Here is a 7500-nt window from a genome sequence, read left to right as displayed (position 1 = left end):
AAGAGAAAATAGTAAAAGTTTGACGTATCGTTCGACGAATGCGCCAAAAAAAAAAAAAACGATCGTAAATAACTTTGAAAGCATCTTTCTTCTTCTTTTTCTTTTTTTTTTTTTTTCCAATAAAGCTTCTTTTCAATAAAACATTTTTAGATCTAAATTTATATGAAATGTTTTCATCTATTTGATCTCATATTTTTTGGACATTTTGTATATACATGGAGTACGTAGGTATTCATCTATCTACGTTCCCGTAAAAAGATTTATATCTGGATAAGTTATGGCGTTTCAATGGGATGAAAAGAGAGAGAGAGAGAGAAAGAGAGAGAGAGAGAGAGAGAGAGAGGGACAAATGGAGGATTGAAGAAAAAAAAAAAAAAGAGAAAAAATAAGTAAAGATAGAAAATTGACTTTTTAACCAAAGTCGGACGAATGAAAGAAAGCGCGTGGGACGCGTCCTGGATTAAATTCTTGATTAATCGGAAGATCGTAAAATCTTGGAAAAAGGGGGCCACTTGTATATAATCGTTCACGTTCTCGTTTTAAATTATATTACGATCGATGGGAAAAGAATTGAATGCGTTAAGACGACGCGCACGTATGTCATCGCGACTTTAATAGTTATTTAAGCGATATCATAGAAGGAGAAAGGATTAAACACGATCGATTGATTTTCAATTAAGTTTAATTTTGAAAATTATTATTATTCACATTCTCTCGACGTCATATATATATATATATATCGTTTATATTTTTACATGAATAATATATTAATCAATTGTCCCGTTCGATTAAATTTTCCCCTTTATCTACTTTGTTCTCGATACATAGGCAATTATTTTACACATATATATATCTTGTAAATTAACATAATATTAATTATTAATTATTAAATAAAATAATTATTAAATATTAAATATTAAATATTAAATCTTTTTTTTCCCATTTTTTTCTTTTTTCTTTTTCTTTTTTCTTTCTTTTTCATCGTAAAAAGTAGGATTAAATAAAATGTCAAAATGTGTCCTGAGATATTTACGAGAGTTGATCTCTGTGCACAGTGTATGCGAGCCAGGCGTATCGTCCTGAACCATACAGAGTGTTTAAATAATATTTCGCCCTACACGAACCAGGACAAGACGTCGGACACGCGAATTTATTTAATAAATAACGAGAGGAACTAATGCATCATTTAATATTGATGATCGAATCTTCTCGCGCTTTTTCCTTTTTGCCTTTTTTCTTTTTCTTTTTTTTTCTTTTTTTTTTTTTCTTTTTCTTAAATCGTACGTAATCATATTATTATTATTATTATTATTGTTATTATTATTGTTATTATCTTTTAATTCGTAAAGAAATAATTTTGAAGAAGAAAATTTTGATGGAAAAGAATTAACATTGTCGTTTTAAATATTTGTCCTTTTATTTAGTCCATTGGTATAAATAATATAATGATATTAAGCATGGGTTTTTTTCTTTTTTTTTTTTTTTTTTAAGAGAAAAAAATTACATTTTTTCGTAATCTTCTTTTCTCTACCTCCCACCCGCCCGATGACGACGAAGTAATTTTTTAACAAATAATCTTTGTAATAGATTCTTTCGAAATACGAAAAATTCTCTCGAATTTTTATAACGATGTCCAATGAGAATGGAGCTGCTTGTTCTGTCTTTTTTTTTTTTTTTTTGAAAGGGGGAGGGATACGTGTTAGCAAATTCATGTATGAACGAGAGAAAGAAAGAAAGAAATAAAGAAAGAGAAACAATTTCGATTTTGTAACTCGGCGAAAATCAAATCTCTTGTTGTTTTTCTTTTTTTTTCTTTTCTTTTCTTTTTTTTTTTTTCTTTTATTTATTTATTTATTTATTTATTTATTCATTTATCGTGACGGCATGATCGGCTGTTTTCGAAAAGAAAAATATCGTGCAAAAATAACGTCTTGATGAGGTCACTCAAACTACGTTTTAATTTACGTACTAATTAACGTACTAATTTACGGTGCACGTAATTAATTATCTGTGACATTGATTTGGTTATATACAAAAAAAAAAAAAAAGAAAAAACTGTAAGTCTGATTCTCTAACATCTATAATCGGCTATCTTTTGATTTTCTATAAATTCTATCGCGGAACGTTAATACGCACATCTGTCTAAAAATGAATTATCTAAACGAACGAACGAACGAATGAACGATTTCACCTTTCAATTTTCAAAATCGATCTTGAACAATTGATTCCCCCTCAAACATTCTGATTTTTCTCCGACGTGACAAATTTTCGATATTACGATTAAAATCGTTCGAAGATTTAAAAAGGAAATAAATAAATAAATAAATAATAATAATAATAATAATAATAATTAATTTGATATTTCGCGCTAAGAAATTAATTCCAACGTTGCGTTATATAACGGCAAAAGAAAAAGAATCGAGAAGAAAGAATCTCCTTCGTCGATGATAAGAGGAAGGATCGTCGGTTCTTCGGCGAGAAATTAAATGGCGTCACTTGAAAATTTCAGAGTATACGTGAGATTAAGAAATTGCCTGTTCGATGAAGAAAAAGAAGAAGAAGAAGAAGAAGAAGAAGAAGAAGAAGAAGAAGAAGAAAAAAGAAAAGAAAAAAAGAAAAAAAAAAGAAAAAGAAAGAAAGAAAGAAAATAGAGAACGATACTTTTGGGAATAAAAACTGAATTAAAGTCTCTATATTTCGCTTTGCGGAATAACGTTTTCTCTCTCTCTCTCTCTCTCTCTCTCTCTCTATTTTTTTTTTTTCCATATGTATGTATGTAACACACGTATGTATTTATAAAGCCATCGTAAAACGAAATTTCTATCGTATGTAAATTAAACTTTATGGAACACTATATCTCGGAAATCCGTACGTACACATACACACACACACACACACATATATATATATAGACATACACCCACACGTGCACAAATGCACAAATGCACATAGAAGAGACGCATACGGACTAAGCTTAAACTGGCTACGTTGGTTACTTTGGTTACGTTGCCGGTGAGAGAATAAGCGACCGTGCGTCAATGGATCCGACCTAGTTACCGAACGAGAGCCAAAGACGACGACGACGTCGATGACGACGACAACGACGACGATGACGATTCGAGAGTTTTCATGTCCGATAATATTTCCATTTTGTTTCTTCTATTTTTCTTTTTTTCTTTTTTTTTCTTTTTTTTCTTTTTTTTTTTTTTTTTTTTCTTAACCATTACTTTCTAACGATTATCCCAATATCCCAAAATCTCCGCTAATATTATTATTTACAGCCTTCTGTTGGTATCTTCAAATGTACTTACTTCTTTTTGTTTGTCTTTTTTTTCTTTTTTCTTTTTTTTTTTTTTTTTTTTTTTTTACTTTTTCTCAAATCTCCTCTTCCACTGTCTTTATCGTCATTCGTATTTCCCTTTCTAATGCGATAATACAATCGTCAAATTTTTTTGTTTTTTTTTGTTTTTTTTTTTAAGAATATTTGCAAAAGAAAAAGAAAAAGAAAGGCAAAAAAAAAATATTCGCCTTTCCCGAGACGAACGGGAACAATGAAAAAAAATTGAATTCTTTCGAAAAAGAAAATTCCTTTCATTTTCGAGACCCTTTCAAATGAGACCATTTGAAGATGTACCAATCGAAAGATCATTATTATTTAAATAAATATATTCTTAACAGTTATAACAAGAATTATTATATTTTGAAATATTTTTTACAATGTGAAAGAATTTTATAATTTTATATGGATGATAATGAATAAAATTTCTCTCTCTCTCTCTCTCTCTCTCTCTCTCTCTCTCTCTCTAATTCTCTCTTTCTTTCTCCATTTTTATCCCTCTCTCTCTCTCTCTCTCTTTTCTTATTAATTTTTCGTATTTATTATTTTTTTTTATCAAACATGCTATACACATACTCATATATATATATATATATATATATATATATATATATATATATATATATATATATAATATTCAGATCCTTTCTTTTGATGAAAAGTTTTGCGAGTCAGTCGAAAGTTTGGTCGATATCGGGACGTTTCGAAAGGGTAACGAGACGGGACGGGGTAAATCGGGTGTGGTGGGACAAGAAGAAAGAAAAACAAGAAGAGAAAGAAGAAGAAGAAGAAGAAGAAGAAGAAGAAGAAGAAGAAGAAGAAAGGAGAAAGAAACGGAGAACAATTTTAACAATGACTGTCAAACTCGTACGAAGAAAAATAGTATGTTCCTTCGTTTCTTTTATATTTGACGATGTTGCTTGAGAGAGAAAAAGAGAGAAAGAGAGAGATAGAAAGAGAGAGAGAGAAAGAGAGAGAGAGTGAATTTTCACATTCGAAAACGTTGAAAGCTCGAAGTAAATCATGGAAAATCAAGGCGGCACCCTTGAAAGAGGCCGAGTATACTGGCTTCGTTTCTCCATTTTTGCCATCTCTGCGTGTCGGCTTCACAACGTTTCTCTTTCACGTTCCTTTACCCCTTTTCTACTGTTTCCCTTGTCCTCTTTTCTTTTCCCTTGTGTTCTTTTCTTCCCTTTCTTTATTTTTTTTCCCCGCTCTTCTTCTTTTTCTACTTCTCCTTCTTTTTTCTCTTGTCTTTTCTTCTTTATTTTAATTTTTCTCTTTCGAATTTTCTGAAAGAAAATTCGTACGAACGACCGACCAAATTCGCCAAATTAGCACAAATTCTAGAAGAACTCTAATGATTGAAACGAGAGAGAGAGAGAGAGAGAGAGAATAAAAAGAAAGTCAAAATGGCGGTTGATTAAATCAACCTTAAGATTCTTCGTTCAATAATATATATATATATATTATATATATACATATCGCTTATTAAACGACATTGCTCTTCGACTAAAGAAAAGTATATATAGGATGTCAGGTTAATTGTCATTATCAAAGGATGTTTTGGTTTTTTTCCTTCTCTTTTTTCTTTTCTCTCCATCTTTCTCTCTCTCTCTCTCTCTCTCTCTCTCACTCTCTCTTTTTCCCCTTAAATATCCGCTTCGAGAAAGCGCTCGTAAATCGTCGTTAGAGCGAGAGAACGACATTTTTCATAATCGTAACTAAACGTAACACGTACTTGGTGTCTTTTTAATTAACTTTAATAGCCAGCGAAACGTCGCTTGTTCCTATCGCCCCTATATTCCCCTCCCCTCCCTCCCATCTCCCCCCCCAGACCCCCGATACTCCAGCCCATCACCCATCCTTTATCTCTCGTCCCTTCGTTTTCCACTTCGACGTTAATTCCAGTTAATCGAGAATGATAATTTTATCGGATAATAAATACGATAATAATCCATGCGATATTACGTTAACTTAATGTTAAATAATGTTAATGGTTAATTAAGAAAGGACTAAGTCTTTACTTACGTAAGATCGTTAAGAATCGAATGCAAAATGTTCCGTACGAATGATCATCGATTGCCGTTTTATTTTTGCGGTTAGAACATGGGATACTTTCATGGGGAATTGATCAAGAAAGGTCGAACGGCTTTTTCCTCATTCGTGGCTCATTGCTCTCCCTAGTTGAAACGGGGAGGGCGGGTGGATGGGTGGGGAGAAATGGGGGGGGGGAAGGGGATTTAAGAACGTCGTGAGCATTTAAACGCCGAAGGACCGTAAAAAGTCCTTAGGGAATGTTTTTTAAATTGATGTCACGAAAGATATATACGGTTGATCTCGATGAAAAATCACAAGATTATCTTTCGATTAATCGAGACATTATCAATTATAATTATCATATTAATACTTTTGATTATTTGACAAGGCATTCGTTGTCAAATATCGAATTTATAATTATTATCGATCAATCGATCGATCGATCGATCAATCACATCTATTCGTTTTACGATAAAAATTCAACAATCGATGTAATTTAACGAAGAGAAAATGGAATAAATGTAGAACGTTTAGATATTAATGATAGGGACAATCAAGGGATAAATAGATTGAAATAATCATGAAAATGAAAATTAAGAAGTGAATTATTTGTTGTCCATTATCATACGATATTATCCATAGAGATAAAAATATATGAGAAAAATTGTTTAAATATTTGGTATCTTTTTTTTTCCTCTCCCTTCTCTCTCCTCTCTGGAAGAACGAACGTGTTTATATATGTCTTACGTGTATTTTCTTTTTTTCCCCTCTTGCGGCAGAAAATATAAATGGTACACATGTGATGTATGTGTATATATACATACATACATACATATATATATATATATATATATATATATATATATATATATATATATATATACATGTATATACATAAACAATATCTGCAATATAACGTATTTATAATATTTGTCTATATACGTATAATGTAATATTATATAAGCTTGTAACGCCACATGCCTGCGTCTATGCTATAATGCTAAATTTCATTAATAATAATAATAACAACGGAAGTAGGGTGAAAGGATTTTTATTCGGGCGGGGGATATAAAAAGGTGTATGGTGGTGTTATATTTTCGATCGTGGTGAAATCTAAAGGAAAAAGGATAAGTAATATCTACTCTTGTAAATTCGTAAAAATAAGGGTAATAATTACGTTGGGTAATTAGTGATAGTTGTAGTAGTAGTAGCAACGCTAATAATTGTGGTGCATCTGTTAATAAAAAAAAGGAAAAAAAAAAAAAGGAAAAGGAGAGAGAAAAAAGAAAGAAGAAAAAGAATGAAGAAATAAAGAAAACAAGAAAAACGTAACGACAATAATAATAACAACAATAACAAACAACGAACAACAATAATAAAAATAAACACAAAGAAAATACTACGAAAGTATCGAAAATATTTAGAGAGAGAGAGAGAGAGAGAGAGTGAGAGAAAAAGAGAGTGGCAGAGGTGTTATTGTTGCAAAAGGGTAGTAGCAGTAGTCGCTGAGTAGCTGTTTTTATAAGAGGTCAAGCTATATAATATTTCGGGCCGTGGGGTGGCTTGCTGTTATTGCGGAGTTGGGGGTGTCAAAGGCATCTCCCCAAGTAGAACCCCAAGTAAAAAAAACCTACTACATATTGCTACGTAATGCTTTTCCTTTTTTGCTTGCTGCTTCTTGTGCCTACGTGTTGTTGGTAAAATGTCTTGCGAAGAGCAAGTAAAGTTTCGAGGGTTAAAAAGAAGGGAGGAAAAGTAAAGAAAAAAAGAATCAATAAATAAAAAGAATAAACGAATGAATAATAAAAAAAAAAAAAATAAATAAATAAATATATATATATATATATATATATATATATATATATATATATACATATAAATAAGTAACAAGAAGAAATTAAGAGAAAAATAAAATGGAAGACATTAAAAAGGGAGAACACCCGCCAAAAAAAGTCGATAGTTTTCGTTATATTTTTCCCCTTTAATTTTGCTTTTTCTTTTCTTGTTTTGTTTTTTTTTTTTTTTTTTTCTTTCCGTTTTATCGATTTCTTTTTTTTTTTCGTTTATTTTTTATTTTTGTTCTTCTTGTTTTTCGTCTGGTTTCGACGCCTGTTTGTGTTTGC

At 30.9% G+C, this 7500-nt stretch overlaps 1 protein-coding gene across 1 annotated transcript in view; it reads right to left on the bottom strand.

The window, feature by feature from the left end:
- The window catches only part of LOC124951810 (glutamate-gated chloride channel), a 90342-nt gene that overhangs the window by 48354 nt on the left and 34488 nt on the right, over positions 1-7500 (bottom strand).

Source organism: Vespa velutina, chromosome 9 (genome assembly GCF_912470025.1).
Source record: "Vespa velutina chromosome 9, iVesVel2.1, whole genome shotgun sequence".
Classification (NCBI taxonomy): Eukaryota; Metazoa; Arthropoda; class Insecta; order Hymenoptera; family Vespidae; genus Vespa; species Vespa velutina.
Note: the sequence above shows the minus strand (reverse complement) of the source record. Positions and strands in the feature narration are given on the sequence as shown.